At 36.9% G+C, this 20,485-nt stretch overlaps 1 protein-coding gene across 3 annotated transcripts in view; it reads right to left on the bottom strand.

Moving 5' to 3' along the window:
- The window catches only part of hdac4 (histone deacetylase 4), a 236,345-nt gene that overhangs the window by 181,478 nt on the left and 34,382 nt on the right, over positions 1-20,485 (bottom strand). Inside the window, exon 1 of one of the 3 annotated variants that reach the window (XM_051904808.1) lies at positions 13,105-13,591. The exons of the other annotated variants lie outside the window; for them this stretch is intronic. The gene's annotated coding sequence lies outside the window, so the exon portion shown is untranslated. Of the gene's footprint in view, positions 1-13,104; positions 13,592-20,485 lie in introns of those variants that run through there. 3 annotated transcript variants of the gene reach the window in all.

Below are 20,485 nucleotides of genomic sequence, written 5' to 3'. Positions count from 1 at the left end.
GAATCAGTACGAGGGAGGGACCCAAAGAAGATGGAAAACAAGTGAACACGTAAACAGAGACATAGTTAAAGGTGAAGTGTGGCATTTAAAATAATGACTGTTTTTAATAAGTTTTCCATTTTTAAACCAAACGGCTAGTACCTCCCAAAGCTCGAGTCATTGTTCTTATGTCTGGTCCAGTGTGGTTCCTGTTTAGTTCCACAAGTATGTGGCACAAAAACTTCACACTTCACCTTAAATGAAAATGCCTATGGTTTAGTTTGGAGTGAAAAACACTATGTCCGAAATCGAATACTTCTATACTATATAATATGCGGAAAAACAGTACACCAACGGAGCAGTCCAAATACATAACATTCAAAAGGCAGTACAAAAGGAAGTACCCAGATGACTACGTACTTCTACCTTTACATTCGATGGATACTTAACTATCCCATGAGGTGACGGGAGATGAGTTGTGTTTTCCGGTGAAGCGACACAACTGGCGTCGTAGATCACATGACAGTGACAACATGGAGGATGTCCGAATTTCATTCATACTACACACATTCATACTACATAGAACATACTTTTTAAACAGCCATGAAGTAAATTTCAAACCAAATGTAGTACCTACTTTTTCAGAAATGGCGAAATATTAAAATTTAAAACTCACCACCATAATCCTGGGTGTTTGGTTGCCAAGGTGTTGCTATGCCGTTGCTAAAGTGTTCTGAGTGGCTTTAAAGGTGCAGTAAGTGGTATTTGAACTACACTGTTGGACATTGTTGATATTTGAAATCAACCCAAACAAACACACCCCTCTCTTCATTGCTCCACCTCCAAAACTCACACTCCAATTCTAACTACCCTGCTCTGAGTCGGACTCGAACCGCTGCCCGATCGCTGCTGGCAGGTGAGGAGAATGCACTACCAATGACGCTAAGCACCTCATTCTCTAGTGGCCGTCAGTGCGCAGTGGTTTACCTGCACAACTCTCACTATCTGGCCGCTGTTGCACACGCAATGTGAGTGGATGTCTGTTTATCGCAGCTGACGTGCAACAAAATGCTTCACGAAAAATAAAGCGCAGTTGATGAACAAACGACGAGGAAGCACAAAAAATGAACATACAGTACACAAGAGTAAATAGAAAGCGTCCGTTGTTAGTCGCAAACAGCACAGCAGCTCCAAACAATCAAAACCCAGTGTACTCACATGACAAGCGGGATCAAAGCAGTTTTCAGGCCTTCCCACTTAGCTCTCTCCAGCACTGGAAAGCTTTTATAATATAACCGGGTCCTAAAGCGCTTGCCCAGGCATAAACCTTCATTCCATTGATATTCTTTTGAGATGTTTTGTATTGTGTCCCATTTTTTATTCTGCAGTTTTTTTTTTCTTATTTTCAAATCTCCCTCTTGCTCGTTCTCTCTCCTCGACCGTCATATGCCCCCTGATGCTGATTGGTTAGACGTTTGTTGTTGGACTCTGCCCGACTAACTTCCAAACAGTGGATTTGAAAAACCCCTTTAAGCACAATGCATAAAAAACTACAGCAAGACCTTCACTGAACAGTAGAATATTAATACAACATAATAGACTATATGCACGGTTACTTCCTGGTTGTCGTTAAGCCAGCTTGGGCATTTCCGGTGAACTGTTAGCTGTTCATTCTGTAGTCGCTTTACATCGACACAAAACCATCAATGGTTGACTTTTTAATGTTGTATTCATATTTTAATGCAGTTATCACATTTACCTAATTTGCCAATTTTTAATGTGATGACCACAAACATTTTTTGTTCATCCTTCTGAGATTGTCCCCATTGTAAAACCGAAAATGTAGGAAATTCAACATTTGATAGAAAACACTTATTTAAAAATAAAAAAGACAATAATTACCACTTTAACCAGCAGGTGGTGGCAAAGTAGCATTTATTTGCGCATATATCAGCCATTTCCTCTAATCGTTTTTCCACTTCGTTTTTGACTAAATATTAAACATTATAAAACAACTAGGTTTAAAAATACATTTTGTCAATGTGAAGTATGAAATACTCAAAAAATCGTAAGAAGAACAATAACTTTTCTTGTGAATGAATGACACAGAAAGCGAGCACCGCACTTTCCCTTTGTAATTACAGCAGCTGTCAGTCAGTGCAGTGCAAAATCAATGATTTCAGCACACTTGTAAAAACACACATTTTATTCAATTAATCTAACTAAAGTGCACAATAAATATTTAATTTTTGAAGCTTTTCACATAAAAGTGTGAAACTGATGGTCGAATTTAATTTAGCTGAGGAAGAACAATGAGGTACGTCTTTATTTATTTTTTATGCTGTCTTTCGTTTGAATAACTATATTAATGCTATGCCTGACTATTTAAGTGACTATATTCTGATTTTAAACTGAGTATTTCACTACTGATGCTCAACACACCAGCAAATGACATCTCACCGGATATTTTCGAGCTGGCTTATATTACTGCGGAAGTTCTAAAGAACGCTCTGTGCATATAGCCCATTGGACTGGTACAATATTAAAGATTTCTTTCAATATTAAACTAGGGGTTTTCTGCAAGTTTAAGTTCCTATATATGATGCTAAAGTAGTTGCTAGGGTGTTCTGGGTGGTTGCTAGGCTGTTACTAGGGTGCTGTGGGTGGTTGTCATGGCATTGCTATGTGGTTGTTAAGATCTTCTGACTGTTTTAACACATTTCTGTATGTTGCTAAGGAGTTCTGAGTGTTTTAAAAGTGGTTGCTAAAGCAGTGGCATGTTACTAGAGCTAAGTTGTTCTGAGTGGTTGCTAGGGTGTTGCTACACTGCAAAATATGCTTTAGTTATTTTTGTCTTATTCTCCAGTTAAAATATATACAAAAAATTCAATTTACTTGAGAAGCAACAATGTATAATCTATCTTTAATATGTGTAATTTTTATGTTAGTGCACTGGCAGATTGTTTCAGTAATTTGTTAGATACAAGTTAAAAATGAGTCAAAAGTAAGACAAAATACACTTAAATATTCAACACACAATTTATAAAAACATACTTATGCAATGATCCTTCTCAAACTTTATCTTGTTTTATATATTTTTAGATATCTGTACTGGAAAACAAGTCAAAATTAAAAACTCAAAGTCATTCTTGTCCCTAGATATGGCAAATTTATAGGACTATTTGTTAGTTTACTCCACCGGTGTGATTGACATCAATCTCTGATTTGAAACCACACTGACATACTAACCATCCCTCCCTCTTCTCTGTGCGTGATCTGGCCTCTCTGTCCCGAAATTACCATGTTGACCACTGCCATCTCTGACGTCAGGCAAGATAAAGAGAGGAGGGCAATTGCGCACAAAACAATATAATAATCTGGGATGACGCTTTTATGTTGGTCTTTATGTTTTTTTTAATGCTGCATTATTTTGTTAGATTAATGTACCGAGGAGAGGTGGATGGGGGGTGGGGGGGCTGCAAATCCTCTAAACGCTTAAAACTGTGGTGGTTATGGAGGCATCAGGCGTAAACAAGAAAATTCCTTCTTGCATCATATCAGAGAACTAGATTCAAGGCAGAAACAACATTAAAGTGGGATAAATGCAGAGATATTGAACACAAACACAATAAGGCAAACGCTTGGACACACTGAATCTGTTTCTCGATGGTTGAGTTCACCTGACAGTGAAAGAAAACCAGTTAAGAATCCAGCTAGTATACATGTTTAAAAAGCAACCCAGGATGCAGGATACAAGTTACTTGAGAGAAAGTACAGAGCTGGAATCTAGACAAAGCAGCTCATTTTTAAGAGAGATTTCATTTGATTAACATTTTTGGTCATTAAATATTCTCCACATTTCCATTTTTGTTATTGCAACGACTTTACAAAGTGGAAAACAGCAGGTGTGTCCAAACTTTTGTCTGTTAGTGATTCTTCTACATTTATCCTTTGGTCACTGTGCTAAAGTGGAGGTTTTATGGCACAATGTTGGACATTGTATCCTCTATATGTAGTAAACAGCATATAAAAGTCAAAAAGAGCAATGAGAATGATGTCCACACAACTTTACGCATTTAAAACTCTTTAAAGATATTCTTGTCTTTCCCACACACATTTAAAGGTATATCTTATCCAAATATGAAAATTCTGTCATCATTTACTCACACGGTCTTCATTCTTCTGTTGCGCACCTCTGAAAGAATATCATATCTGATTTTTCCATGTAATGAAAATGAATGGTGAAATTATGGCTTCAGAAGACATGAAATATAATCCATGCGTCACACTGATTAGTTTTATGATGCTTTTATGGTTCTTTCTGTCATTTTTGAAACTTTATAGCTCCAGATCATGATTCACTTTCATTGTATTGTATTTCATTGTATTAATTGCAATGCCAATATTGTGCTAAAGAAAGAACAATGACATGAAGGTGAGCAAACAACACAGTTTGGTTGTGGGTGAACTTTACCTTTAAAGACAAGTTTAATGAGAAAGTGTCTAATGAGTAAGAGCTTTGTATCTATGAAGAAAAATGCATAGGGAAACGACTCCCAGCATTCACAGCTACGGTGAGCGAGATGGTTAGCGAGACGGTAAGCGCTTGCAGTGGTCAGCTGGCTGTTCTCCTCCTCAGGTGGTCCAGGCATTATCACGTTTAATTGGATGTGCTGCTTGGGATGCTGACAGGAAAGAGCACTCTCTAAGCGAGCTTGTTCACAAAAGTTCATTAAAGGATTAGCTCACTTTAAAATGAAAATTACCCCATGATTTACTCACCCTCAAGCCATCCTAGGTGTATATGACTTGCTTCTTTCTGATTAACACAATCGGAGATATATTATTAAATATCCTAACGTATCCAAGGTTTATAACGGCAAGGTTTATATATATAAATTAACTGTTGAATAGGTACCTTCTTATTAAGCCAGAACAAAATTCTGTTTATGTTGAATAAAACTTCTCCTGAGCAAGTTTAATCCCATGGACCTGTTGCTATGAAGACAACTGTGAGATGATTAATGGACCAATCCAGAACTGTGTCAAATTGTCAACAATTACACCTCGCTAACTGAATAATCCATGTATAAAGAACAAGGCACTGGCAAAAAAGAAATTTTTTTGCTTACGTCAGTAAAGTTGTTTGTTTGTTTTGAGGATAATGATGGTCAGGGATTAATATTCCATAATCCAGTAAGAGATGGATGAGCCAGTCAGAGGTTTGAGAGCACACAGAGATGCTGTGTCCAGACCCTGGACTGACCTCATCACAGCACATTATACGCAGGCACAGTAGAGCAAAGCCAGGCCACCGACGTCAGTGCTTCTGATTGTTGATGTTACTGCTCACTAGGCCACGACCTTATAGGCCCTAACTGTGCCATCACTCATTCAAAAGCTCTGCCCGGTTTGGATCACACAACGACAAGCCATGCAGAATGAGCCCTGATTTTGAATGAGTAAGGATAGGAATTAGGTTCCACTTGTGTTAAAAACACTGATTTTCATGACATTCTGCTCTGCTCTCTCCAATGATTTTGGATGGATTCTGAGCTTAGCTTTTAACTGCAAATGCGCGATGACGCTGCGTGTGCTTTAGAAACACCCGCATTCTGATTCCTCACACACACACACACACAACTTGAACCTTCCATGAAATAATCTTTCATAAAGTTTGGTACGGTTGAAGCGAATTACAATGACATTCGTGGGCTTCACTGCACAGGATGCTCTGTGATAAACATGCGCTTTGCTTGATGTTACGCTTTGCGGTGTGCAGTCTTGCTTGACGGTATTTTCCTTACAAATGCTCTACGAAAGCATAATTTATGTTGTTTGGAATGCAGTGGGCTTATATATTAAAAATATGTAACCCACTGACAGAAGGCTGCTTTCAATTTCAAATGCTCACATGTAGTGTTGTCAAAAGTACCGGTACTTCGGTACCAAGTCGGTACTAAAATTTTGAAAATGTGACGATACCAGCATTTCTGTAGTACCAGGAGTACCGAGTATCCGGGTATATTCCGTACCCACTGATAGGGCTGTGCCAGTATTTTACGTGAATATGACACGAGTGAAGCACAAAGCTTAGTTTAAGGAAGAAATAGGCTAATAGGTTAGCAATTAAATGTGACAATGCAGCCATGGAAACATTTTGGTTCATGCCGAATGAGAGAGGTACGTCATACATTTAAGCTTTGTATTCTGTTTTGCAAATCACGATCTGGTCATCCGATTAGCAGAGAATTTAACAATATTCCATTAGTTATTCCACTGAACATGGAATCTCTGTTTCTTTTTCCAAATCTTCACTCATGCAGGGGATTATAACGTTTCTTCCTTTGGTTCGCTTTTAATTAGGCCTATTATATTCGCATTCGTTACTGTGGTAAAGTAGAAAAAACACAGTAGGACAGAAACAATTTTGCTTGTACGTCAATTTCTATTTAACACAGTTTGTGCTTGTTATTAGACTTTATAAAGCGCGTCAAGTTTATTTGTATAGCGCGTTTCACACACTCCGGTGATTTTTAGTTTCGCTTTCTCTGGCAGCGCAAAATCAAACATAGTCTGAATGTCTGAAGATAAAACTCGCTCTTCAGACCTTTTACAACAAGTGTCAGTTGCTTGTAACATCAGGAGATAACATGAAAATATTATTAAAGAGAAATGGTCTCTTTCCTGCTCGTGTCCCACATCCCTCTAAAAGCGCAGAGCGGCTATATGACGCATCTTTGTGTGGAAATAAAAAACAAATGTTTTTTAGAATAACACTTTCTTATTATTTAGGTTACCATTATTTACTGATATTTATTTCATAGTTTTACAGGCTGTAGTGTGTCGTTTCACCGAAAGAAATAGCTAAAATAAACATGCACGTCTGTTACAAAATGGATGTTTGAGCATTTGTTTAGGCCTATTTACTTTTTTATATTTCAAAATGTATTTCATTGAGGCATATATACACACACAAACATACACAAACACGCTCCAAATATTTATATGTATGAATACCATCATATTTAATATGTTTTTAAAAATAGGCTAGTTAAATAAAATAGTAAAATAGTTCCAACAGATTTTCCTGTGGTACCGAAATTGGTAGCGAGAACCGTAAAATTTTACTGGTATTGGTACCGACTACTGGAATTTTGGTACCGTGACAACACTACTCACATGCACTTTGTGAAGAGCGTTCGTGCATACGGCTATGTTCGACTCCATGTAAGTGGTTAAATGTACTTGCATCTTAAAATGCTTTTATGACACAAAATTAATGTAAACAGTCAGCTATGTCTTAAGGGATTAAACAGACAGGACCCACATATTATATTTCAAAAGAGTTTAGTCAGTCATCAAGCTTGTACACACTGGCCAAAGACACAGACACAAATATGTACCTTTAATTTCACCAAGCCGGCGCTCACTAAAAACCCCCACAGCCATCATGTTTTCAGGCCATTTCAAGTTTGATTTTGATAAAGCGGTGATATGTAAGTGGCTGAGTTGTTTACTTCTTAATTAATCTTCCCATTAGTACTGTCTTCATTCAGGCCGATTTTAGAATACACACAAAAACAAGAGGCACAAACCAATCATATCCATTCATAACTGATCATATCCAATCATAGCACGATAGAGACACTGCCTCCTCTCACATGATTTTTCTCCATTCATTCTCAATTACCCCCCATCAAACTCACAGCACACTTTGGGGGGTCTGTTTAAAGTCAATGGGCTCAGGGGAGGCAAGCCTCCCACTGTACCTTCGCCTGTGGGTGTCACTGTTGGGCAGTGTTACTTTATAAAATGCAACAATGGCAAGTCCAAAGGCTGGTCTTCACATAGGCCTACAACTACTCCGCATTCAAAGCTGAACTTTGCTCTTTGGCTCTCAATGCCTCTGGTAGGATCATGGGATTAGCAGCTTTAGTCTTGTTAACGGTGTTGCAGGGCCACATGCTGAGGCCCTAGACGCTCATCTCCCTGACTCCCTGTGGTGATCTCTTCAAATTTAGCACACCTTAGTATAAGCTGTAAGTGACACGATGGCACTGATCTTTGGCTCTTCACCTAATGACTCACTGTTTACTTCAATCTTATATGACTAAAGCTTACAGCCGTGCCACCTCACCTCTTCCAGAGGGATTTGCGGAGCTCATTAAAGCTGGACCAAGACTTTATTTGCTTTCGCCTTGGCCTGCTGATGATCAAATACACACAGCTAGTAAACCAGCACAGAATACTGTTCCAAAACCAAATGGCCTAGATAGGTAGCTGACTTCTTAGGCTGCATCCAAAACGGAACTTGATTGGCATTGACTTGTTTGCATTGGCTCCCCATTGAGTATAGAATCCAGTTTAAGATACTATTGTTTGTCTATAAGTCCCTGACTGGCTTGGCTCCAAACTACTTATCGGATCTTCTCTCCTATCATCAGACCAATAGGCCTTTAAGGTCATCAAACACACTGTTGTTGTCAGTACCAAAAAACACACTTAAAGCTTAAGGGGGATCGTGCATTTTCGGTGGCAGCACCCCAGTTGTGGAATAATGTGCCCTTTAGCTTGAGATCGGTCACTTCAGTACAGGTTTTTAAATCTTTACTTAAGACATATCTTTCTAAAAAGGCTTATGGGCTGGAGTAACTGCTGTATACAGTTTTATTTTGTGTGAATTTAGTGTTGTGTACTACTTGTGATTTGTTTTATTTTATTGCTAATAGCATAATTCTATTTTTCTGTGCAGCACTTTGGTCAGCTCTGTCGTTATTAAATGTGCTATATAAATATATTAAACTGAAACTGGTTTAAATGCTCATCACAGACAGCATCTCTATTCACTACTGATTCCAACAGAATTTGCTATGTTAAAGATATGATATTGTAATTAGCATAACACTATCCAGCACACACAATTTTTTATCTTAGGAAGTGGTACTGTGACCATGTCCTTATTGTCCTCCCTCCCTCCCCAGAGAAAATCCTGCCTTAATCAGAAACAGACAGAACTTTCTGATTCCTATAACTGTCCAGATTTAATATTGCTTGTGGTGGAGACTGTGGTAAAGTCTGGGTGTGGAACATTCCTGGACATTCCTGTTCCTAAGGGGCATAAATCACCAGAGAATGGCACAACAGCACAAGAGCCAAAATAAACAGTGTCAATAAACTGTTTAAATTTCATATTTGATTGAAAACTCATTTTGGTTAGAGCCATGGCACAGAAGATTGCACACATTCACTCATGACACACTGGTGAAGCACATTCAAATGTGAGAGCCAGGATATTTTTTTCTTTTCTTTTTTTTTTCCGAAAGAAGATAGTCATATACAGTTGCATGAAAAAGTATGGGAACCCCTTGCAGAATCTGTGAAAATGTGAATAATTTTAACAAAATAAGAGAGATCATACAAAATGCATGTTATTTTTTATTTAGTACTGTCCTGAGTAAGATATTTTACATAAAAGATGTTTACATATAATCCATAAGACAAAAAAAAAAATAGCTGAATTTATTGAAATAACCTTGTTCAGAAGTTTGGGAACCATTGATTCTTAATACTGTGTGTGGTTACCTGGATGATCTATGACTGTTTTTTTGTTGTGTGATGGTTGTTCATGAGTCCCTTGTTTGTTCTGAGCAGTTAAACTGAGCTCTGTTCTTCAGAAAAATCCTCCAGGTCCTGCGGATTCTTCAGTTTTCCAGCATTTTTTGCATATTTGAACCCTTTCCAGCAGTGACTGTATGATTTTGAGATCCGTCTTTTCACACTGAGGACAACTGAGGGACTCAAACACAACTATTAAAAAAGGTTCAAACATTCACTGATGCTCCAGAAGGAAACACGATGCATTAAGAGTCGGGGGGTGAATGATCTCTCTTATTTTGTTAAAATTATTCACATTTTCACAGATTCTGCAAGGGGTTCCCATACTTTTTCATGCAACTGTATACCTAGTATGGCTTGAGGGTGAGTAAACCATGGGTAAAATTTTCATTTTTGGGTGAACTATCCCTTTAAGTAATTAAATCATAAAAATTAATATAATATAATATAATATATTTATAATATATAATATATAATTTATTTATTTATTTTTTTTTTTTTTTAAATATAATCAATCAAAATAAAAAAAAATTACTAAAAAAGATTTTAAAAAAATATTACTTTACCTGCATGGCATGTGACCATTACCAACCTCAGAGCTGTGAACTTCATATATATATATACACACACACACACACACTTTGTATGCAGATGTTTTAAGGACTATTAAAGGGGTGGTTCATTGCGATTTAACTTTTTTAACTTTAGTTAGTGTGTAATGTTGCTGCTTGAGCATAAACAGTATCTGCAAAGTTACGGAGATATTGTCTTTTAAAGTTATGGTTTAATGCAGTTTAATGCCTACAAAAACGACCGGTTTGGAGTACAACGAGCTTCTTCCCGGGTTTTTGACATCATAAACCCTGCCCCCGGGAACATGCAACAAAGTGGGCGAGGACATGTCGCGCGGCGTTATGGAAGCGAAAGAGTTGTCTACACCAATGTGATGCAACGCATCAGAAGATAATTGAACCCATTATAATCAGTGATATTGTCTACAACGGATGCGGTGCAGAAGACAGCTTCCAGAATCTACACGAGTTCAGTGCTGGATTTGCACCAAGGCTATTACTGAAAGATGAAGCAGTTCCCACTTTAAAAGCAGAAGCTGCTGTTTATGGGCTCCTAACTGTAAGTACATTTTATTGTTTGTATAAGTCTTTTAAATGTATTATGTTGCTATTTTTTGGTTGCATCAAGGACGTAAACAAAGACCAACTCTTTTTTGCTTCGCTAGCCAGTTAGCTAAATTCTATTGCATACTTCAACAAACGTCAACAAACACCAACAAACTTCTATATCCATAGACAAACAGTTGTTCATGCTATAAATTAAACGATACCTTTATAAATGCTACTACTCAGTCATGTATTCGGCTACAGTATAAGCTTATAAGTAATCAGGATAAAACCGTATATTGAAAGCTAACAAACAGCAGTAACATTTACAAGTGACAGCATGTCTAAACACTTTGACAAGTACTTTGACTGCTTGACCCTCTTCATCATTACTGCTATCAGGGTCTGATTCGGGCTCAATTTGATACGGCAATATTGACGCCATTATTTACATTTCCACTGAATCACATGTAACAACTAATGGTAAGGGGCGTGGCATTTCCGGACACTTCAGCGAATCACAATACACTGAGCCAGCTAACCAATCTGAGCCCATTGTGTATTTCGGAGGGAGTGGTATCATAGAATCAGGAAATCAAACCAGCCGTTCAAATGACAATGGAGACAGCGGTGTAGAATAAAGGTAAAATATATGAAAAATACAGTGTTTTTTTTTTTTTTAAACAAAGCATTAAGACATGTTAAACTGCACCCCATAAACACAATCAAGCCTAGAGGAAAAAAAAAAAAAAAAACTGAACCACCCCTTTAAAGAAACCGAACATCATGGAAATCATCCAGTTTCAGTATTTTTATTATTATTTTTTTTTTTTTTTTGGAAGTATTTCAAAATAAGAACTTTGTGGAGAGGCCTGCAAAGCCACAGAAACGGAGCTCCCTGGGTAAAGATAACAACAGTCATCCACCCGGGGGCCTCCCAGGGACAAAGAAGTCCAATGAAGCTGTCAGCTACAAATGAAAACTCGCTTAGAGGGGAGGAATGCGGGGGTGTTGCGCTGCCATACGGCCCACAGCTGTTCTCCGACACAGAGCCTGGCCGTGACGCCACGCATGGAGAGAGATGGCCCAGGGGCCCTCAGGGGACGGAGGTGGATGATATTCTATATACATAGGCATACACGGAACCAAAACTGTGTCTGCCCACCCACATTTACTTACACCATTAAACACAAGACATGAACCATGCTGAACCAGACAGGAGATTCTCAAACGGTATACATGAAGAAAACATGTGGATGCAACGCCATGAAACTGAGCTAACTGCAAACCAAAGCCGTATGATGTAATCCAGAAGATTTCCTGGGACATTACTGGGAAATAATTTTAGTTTGGGTGTCTATAAATGCATGTATTTTATCTTTATTGGACAGCTCCATAAACGCCCATTGTCAGGAACACAAGCACAGAAATAGAAAAAACACTAAATGTTTTCCTGGAACAAAAGCCATAATACAATAATGATTAATCTGTGCATTGCTTTTTTTTTTTTTTTTGGTTGTTGTTGTTGTTGTTGTTGTTTTGGTTTTTCAAATAAAATTAAAAAATTAAATAACTTGCTCCACCTCTGCGACAACCTTCCTCTTAGGAATTATTTTAACTCCTTACCTCGAAGCACATGTCTTCCTTCTGGTAGCTTTTCACAATCCAATCAATTATTGAGGGTTAAAATTAAATTAAGTCTGCAATCACAGAATATCTTGTTTAATAAGCTTTTCAATTATTAGCCTAAATATTACGGTTACATTTAATTATGCTTCTAGCTGCCAATAAAAGCATAGTACTCATCTCCTTTAAAACATTTTACCATAATTCAACCCATTATTCCATTAATCACTATATTAATCACAATCCATTAATCACTATATTAAATCCATTTTAATTTAAATCCAGAATTCCACAGATTTCCCAGAAAATCAGTGCAGAAAATGCTGAAAAAAATCAGCAGAACAAATTTAAATATTCTAAATATTCAGATATTCAAATAATCAAATATTTACAAATTAAAGCTACATCAGATTGTTCAAGTAAAAGATGTAAAAACGTTCCAGTTGTTCTAATGGGCTGCACACAAAAACAAACATATTTGCTGATTCACAAGCAAATGATTCTTAAGAGTCTGTTCTTTTGATGAATCATTCAAACTCAAGATTTACTGGTTTTAATCAGTCTGACAAATCTTTTAGTGAATAAACTCACTGAATCAATCAGAACAGCTACTGAATCAACTGAATTGAGCCTGGTTACTGTACTGCGAGTTATCATTATCATATCAAAATTTCTCAATGCAAATGCAAAGAATCAAAACACTAACTAACAAACAAACATAAGCCAGCAGCTAAAATGAGTGTTATATGTGCAGTTTACTTACTACTGAATCTGCTGAGCTGAAACACTCTACAGTGTCAGAAAAGACGACGGCTGGTGTAGCAACCGCAGACCTGTAGCACTAATGAGCCTGTTCTTCCACTCCAGCCGTCCGTACTGCCGTTCTCTCTGCAGCAGGAAACAGCTCTATCAGCAGCATTGTCTGCCTCACCATTTCCCCTGCCTCTGTTTACTTATGCCTTCCTCGACATCCTCATCGGATCTTCTTTATAATGGTTAAACGTTCAATGACATACATCGGTTTTGAAGGCACCTCCTAAGGAAACTGGTTTCAGGCAGACTTCCAAAGCACCATAACGTCATGTCTGATGACCAGGCCCACACAAAATCTGCACGAATGCACCTGTAAAAACTCTACAGAATACTACAGAATTTCAAGTCCTGGACATCCATGCCTCTTGGTTCTTCATTTATTAGTCTAAATCAGGGGTGTCCAAACTCGGTCCTGGAGGGCCACTGTCCAACTTGCTTCAACACACCTGCCTGGAAGTTTCTAGTATGCCAAGTAAGACCTTGATTAGCTGGTTCAGGTGTGTTTTATTGGAGTTGGAGCAGGATTGGACAACCCTGGTCTAAACAGTATGGCTAAATTTTATTACACTTTCAGCTGCCAATAAAAGTTTAGTACTCCCAGTTCCTTTAAAACACTTTTACCATATTTCAATCCATTATTGGGTATGGTGGGTAGGGACAAGGTGTAGACCAATCGGACACTGTTTTACAGCTGGAGCGTGCTTGGATAGGATTAATCGCTCTGCTTGACAGCTCTTGATTTACCGTGCACCATAGAATAGGAGCACACAGCTGAAACAGCGCTGGAAGATCGTCACTCATCAACCAGGATCTTATTACTTGTTCTATGTGATTATATATTCTGTGATTATAAATATGTTTATGCTTTGTGGCATTTACACATGTAAGTTATGTTCAGTAAAACACTCACTTGTAGGTCACTTGTTTGGAGAGGTTTTTGGAATTTTGATAAAAGGTTACCATGGTTCAAAATGCCATAACTTTTGATTCCGTTGAGATATCAAAACAAAAATTGGCCCCGATGCAGTTGACATGAGTCCAAACTTGATTTTATGACCTGTCATTATAACAGTCATAATGTCAAGCATGAATAATAAAATAAATCAATAAACTGCATCACTTTTTCTGGGGTTTTCTCAGCAGTGTTGTAACCTCCAAACATGATCAATATCTATTTTCTTCAAAATCTGAAAGGTTTTCTGTCAAATGAGACCTTATTGTAGAGTTATAAGCCATTACCTTATAAAGCACGTGATTTCAAGTGGCATACTAGTCCATTAGCATCTTAGTAGACATGTTGTTATACACATTTTGGATTCAGACATACCTTGTTGCCTTTCTACCCTCCAAAAGCAGCATTTTTCAGTGTATGGACACAGCCGGAGACTACGCCAGAAACCTTCCAAGAGAAACCAATACACAAAACACTGGTTGCTGAGAGGGACAAGCCACAATCCGCATTGCCAGGTCTTTAATTGCAGGTCTTAGAATGATAAACACTAGCTGAGGGACATTTGTGTTAGTGCACTTGAGAAGCTGAATGCAGCTTGAGTAATCACAGGTATATGCACTGCTGTATACAGTGCTATTTTAATCCGCTGATTGATGTGAGGTGGCGTAGCTCTCTTCTTCCTGGACCGGCACTAAGGAGCATGAAACAGATAAGAGCTGTGATTTTGAGTTCCTGTGGTCTTATCTACAGCAAAAAAATGAACACAAGGAGGACTGCACACTATCAGACTACAGACAAGTCTTTTCAGCCCCCGCAACAGAGCAGGAACACGCAGCACTTTCCCTCTTAAAGCATGGATGGATGGGTCAGTTTTGACATCCATGTCGGAAGAGGAACACCTCTTTCGGACACTGTGACATGCCATGAAATCTAGGAAACAATGCTGTTAAATCCATGGCTCAATCCCAAAACCTAGTGAGCAACTCCCTACAAAGGCAGCATCCTAACTGAAAAGAAAAATAGCTAAAAAAAATAAATAAATAAAATAAAATAAAGCATCAATGCCCAATAAGAAATTCAAATATTAAAAAAAAATATATATATATATATATATATATATATATATATATATATTACAATTAATCTAATACTCAAATAATTAATTGATTAAATATTAAAATAATCAAATAATGAAGAATGAAAATACTCAAATACTGATATAACAACAAGTTAAAATCAAATATTAAAATAATAATATAATCAAATACTAAAATCAAATAATCAACTAATAAAATGATCAAATAATGAAGAATGAAATTACTCAAATAATATCTGGCATTAAAATAATATAATCAAATACTAAAATCAAATAATCAAGTATTAAAATAATCAAAATCAAATAATCAAATCGTCAAATAATGAAATATTAAAATCAAATAATGAAGAACGAAATTACTCAAATACTAAAATAATATCTGGTATTAAAATAATATAATCAAATACTAAAATCAAAATCAAGTATTAAAATAATCAAAATCAAATCAAATCGTCAAATAATGAAATATTAAAATCAAATATTAAAATGATCAAATAATCAAGTATTAAAATAATCAAAATCAAATTATCAAATATTTACATACTCAAATACTCAATGACAGAATAAACACATAAAGCACGCACAAATATTGGGTGAAACAGGTCAAATGCCATCTTGGATGCATAACGCAATGCATTACCTTTTCCACAAAGCTTGCCTTAAAATCGGGTAAAAATAAGTTATCTTAGAGAGCAAAATAATTGCTCTGCCTTTTACGTTTGAGCTGTCAAAGATATCCGTGAATTAACACCAGCCTAGTGCACAACAAGCATTATGTGAATAATTATGCAACATTTCATAGTGCCAGACCAAACAAAAGTTCCTTCTTCTGATGAACAAAGCCAGCAAGAGCATAATTTATGAAATTAAAGAGGTCTCTAATGGCAGATTTCTATTTGTACGACTCAATGAAGGTCACAAGTGCTTTCATCTGTCTGATGCGCGGTCGGGATAATGATTTGGAAAGGTCACACCAATCATAACTCCGTATAGGAAAAGACTGAGATGCTGGAAAACACAGGGAGAAATCAGACACGTGTACACTCAAGGATCTTGCTGCTCAACCAAAGACGTTGCAAGAGTCATGTATGATTTCAGGGCACAGGAAAATATTACATATTGTCGGTGCATTAGGAAAAAAAGAATGTGCTCCTTATTTTTGTTTAGGAACAGTGATTTGGGCTCATACCAGGCTGAAACGCTGATGGAGGAATGTCATCGGCTCCATTAGTTATTTTCCGAGGTCTGAATTGTGCTCATTTTGAAGGGTGTGCAGGAACACAGCTCTGCCTCCCGCCATCATTATTCAAGCTAAGACCTGGTACACTTACGATACATCACCGACTTGTTTAAAACAGCCCATTACTCAAACTTTACCAAAGCAGCACTCGCTTTTTGGCATTCAATAGATGAACCACTGACCAAGCACTTATGAATTTTAAAAGAGTTGCCTGCTTTCTTTTTATTCAGGCAGGTGGAAAATATAAATCTATACAACAGCAAGTTCTGGTCATCAAATCTGATTGGCTGAGAGGCCTTCCAGGAGTGCTGATATTTCACAGTATCAGCACAGGGACTGTTTACCATTTGTATCACTCCGCTTGTCTCTGCATGTTCCTAGACAGGCTTTTTTCCCAGCGAGTAGCAATGGAGGAAGAGAAACCGATATAAATTTCGAAATACTATGTTGTTTTGTCACGGAATGCAGTCTTTGGTGTCACATGATCCTTCAGTAAGCATTCTAATATGCTGATTTGTTGCTGAAGAAACATGTCTTATGATCAATGTCTAAAACAGTTATGCATAGAAATGGTTTACCGGCCAGACCTGAGCCATTACTGAACACCACTGAATTGGAACAGTGAGCCAGATCACACTGCCTAACATCAGTGCATGATCTCACTGATGATATATGGTTGAACATTTACATGACAAAAGAATGACAAAAAGCATGAATCCCTCCCTTTGCTGCTTTAACAGCTTCGACCCTTCTGGGAAGGCCTGTAATGTTGGAACATGGAAGCAGGGATTTGTTCCCATTCAGACACAAAAGCACCAGTGAGGTCAGGCAGTAATGTTGTGCGACGGGCCTGGCCTGCAGTCAGCGTTCCAATTCATCCCAAAGGTGTTCAACAAATACAACTCTCAATAAATACAATAACTCACAAACTTTAAACATGCTTAGTGCAAATGATACATTATCAAAAGCTACGTTTGTTGAACACATCCCCACATGACCCTACATTCACAACATTAGCTTAATACTGACAGTAAAGTAAATGTTTCTTACCAAATGATAAAACAGTAGATGAGGTAGAACAGTTGCAAGGCTATCGGCCAGGCCAAGTTTGGAAGGATGTTCTTTAGTAGCTAATCTGTGGATTAGCGCCTGGAAAGTTTCAGTTCCCTCAAGGAACCACTGCTGTTTGCATTCCCTATTTGGCCAAAAGAGCACAACAGTAATCGTCCCATTGTGAAAGACGTCTTTGCGTCTCCCTTCGCTCTTAACCCTCTGGTGCTGTTGGGTCATTTTTGACTAAAAATGTTTTCTTTTTTTTAAGAATATTTTACTTCATCGGAATGGTAAGAAACTTGGTAAAGGTTTTGGCATTGCTGTGTAAACACACAAAAAAATTATGGACATGATTTGAAAAGATTAAAGCTACATTATGTACATTTTTCGCCGCTAGAGGTCGCTCATTCAAAACAAAGGTGTAGCTTAATGACGCCTTGATTTCACGGAAACATGGGATGTGTTGTCTTCATGTCTACAGCCGGTGGAAAAGAATCGGTATGGGACTCGGGCAGAAATCATATTCATGGATGAGAATATTAACGTTACTGTAGTATGAAGCAGAGCAGGGCCGAGTGCTGTGCGAGCAGAAACGAGGTTTCTTGCTAATGAGAGACGAGCGTGACACATGCCTCAAGAGCAGTGGGACTTTTATTATGCCACAGTCGCCAAAGCACATGAACTGTCTTGGTTAAAATTGCTTATTTCTCTCGATTTAAAGATTCTTGGAAACATTTGGGATAATGTAAGTACACAAGTCAACAAAATATATAACATTGTTCTAGTGGTTTTTGGATATTTTAATCCAAAAATTTTACAAACTGTGCCTTTAAATGGTCAGGAAAAAAAAAAAATTGTCAAACTTGTATTGTTCGCAGTCAAAAATGACTGCATTGGAAATGAATGGAAGATGAATTGCATCTATTGGAAATGTTTAGTACTGAGCACAAACAAATCCTTACTGAAAGCTAGAGATATCAACCTCAAATTTGGAACACAGTTTGGTTAGATTTATGGCTTTGATTTTCTCAGTTTTAGAGTAAAACATGTTTTGGAAAATATATTTCATTAAAAAAAAATTGAAAATGCTATTTTTGTGGATTTTTCATAATACATGTAAAATTGTATAACTTTTTTCAAGTTCACTTTTTTAAACTTGTTTCACTTCAGCAATAATCTGCCAAGTGTCGTCTTTAAAAAGAGACCAAACTTCTAAAGTCTGTGCTCCAAAGCATTCAAGATTTACGTCAGTTTATGTTGGAAATTTCATTTTTAGGTCTATGCTCAAAAAGTGAAAATAAAATGAACTGGATTACTGCATAAATATAATTTAGTTACATAAAATCCCCTAAAAATGCTAAATATTAAATAAAAAACATTATCGAACTAAAATATAGTATAATAATTTCATTGAAATAAAATAAAAAATGTTAATAATTTTTGACCGAGACGCAAACAGCACCAGAGGGTTGAAATCTTTGGATATTGTGCAACAGAGATTAAATATATTGTATTTATTACAGCCTACTCACTAGTTTTATAGATAGTAAGAAGAGATGACCGACAGGATGATGTCGGAGGATTTGGTGCACAACAAATCCTGAGCGTCATTGACAAATATCTTATCTTGTAAAATGTGTGGTCTGTACTGCAGCTTCCTATACAAAGAGTATGCGTGATCGCGAATAGGAACGCGAAAGTAAACAGTGAGTGTCACACTTTTTATATAGTCTTGTGACTTTTTACCAATATTCAAGCACTTTTTTCAGCTTCAAATCAAATGTTGTAATGTGATTCTTCACAGAACTGGTTAGTTTGGTTCAAGACAAAGAACTATTTACTAAAGAACTTTTGTGAAATCTCAAAAGGAGAAAATGTGAAAATTACTTCCAAAAACCAAGGCTGAGATAAAGGCTGGTTCCCAAGGCTTGTTTCCCTCTTCTGCCTAAACATCTAAGCCACAGTCTCATTTGGCTTGCTCACTGGAGGTATTGAGGCACTATGTTCTGTAAAGCTGCTTTGAAACAAAACATATTGTGGAAAAGCACTACACAAATAAAACTGACCTGACGTTTGCTGAAGGTATCGAGGGACTTCACCTAACTTCAACCCTTAATTGTCTTTATTCGTTGAGTCATCTGCACAAATATCACAGCATAAACACAAACAGAAGTATATAATGTGTTTCTGGCATCATGCACAAGAAACAAAACAAACCTCAGGATAGATAAAGAGTAAAAGAGTAATTGGCCAGAATTTTCTTTAAAGGGGTCATAGCATCTATTTTTTAATCATTTCGGGGGGTTTTTCCCTCTGGGATCCAATTAGAATTCTAGTCAGTTTTTTTTTTTTTTTTTTTTAAATCAAAAACGAAATTAAATTTAGTTTTTCGTGACTGTTATAATTAAACAGGTTATTATTTTACTGCAGTGGGTCCTAAAAGTAACAATTCACAAAACTATCAACACTAAAAAAGTGCAAAAACACACTCTGAAGATCAGACTGAAATTATCAAGTGATATTGTTAAAAATAAACTTCAATGTTCCTGTTTAGAAGTAATAGTATAAATCTGTCCTCCGTATTAGGAAGTTGAATGACGGGAAGAGGAATTTACTGAACTGTAATTCAAAGGAATTCAACACAGGCAATTTATTGTGGGAAATTAAGTGTTCTTCAACCATTGTCCTAATTTACTAAATGCGATATAATATAAGCTAATATAAACACTATCATCTATCTATCTATCTATCTATCTATCTATCTATCTATCTATCTATCTATCTATCTATCTATCAGGCCTATAAACATTCAAACTTTTTTTAGAACTTAAAAAAAGGCTTTGTCAAGTCAATATTCAAAGTTTAACAATTTGTTATATGAATTTCTTACAATTTCAATTCTACTTTACATTCAAATTTAAATTTGCAATTCTACATCCTGTTTGCTGCCTGAATTCCTAATGAAATGGAATTTAAAAGGCATTCTCAGT

Source organism: Ctenopharyngodon idella, chromosome 9 (assembly GCF_019924925.1).
Source record: "Ctenopharyngodon idella isolate HZGC_01 chromosome 9, HZGC01, whole genome shotgun sequence".
In the NCBI taxonomy this organism is placed as follows: domain Eukaryota; kingdom Metazoa; phylum Chordata; class Actinopteri; order Cypriniformes; family Xenocyprididae; genus Ctenopharyngodon; species Ctenopharyngodon idella.
Note: the sequence above shows the minus strand (reverse complement) of the source record. Positions and strands in the feature narration are given on the sequence as shown.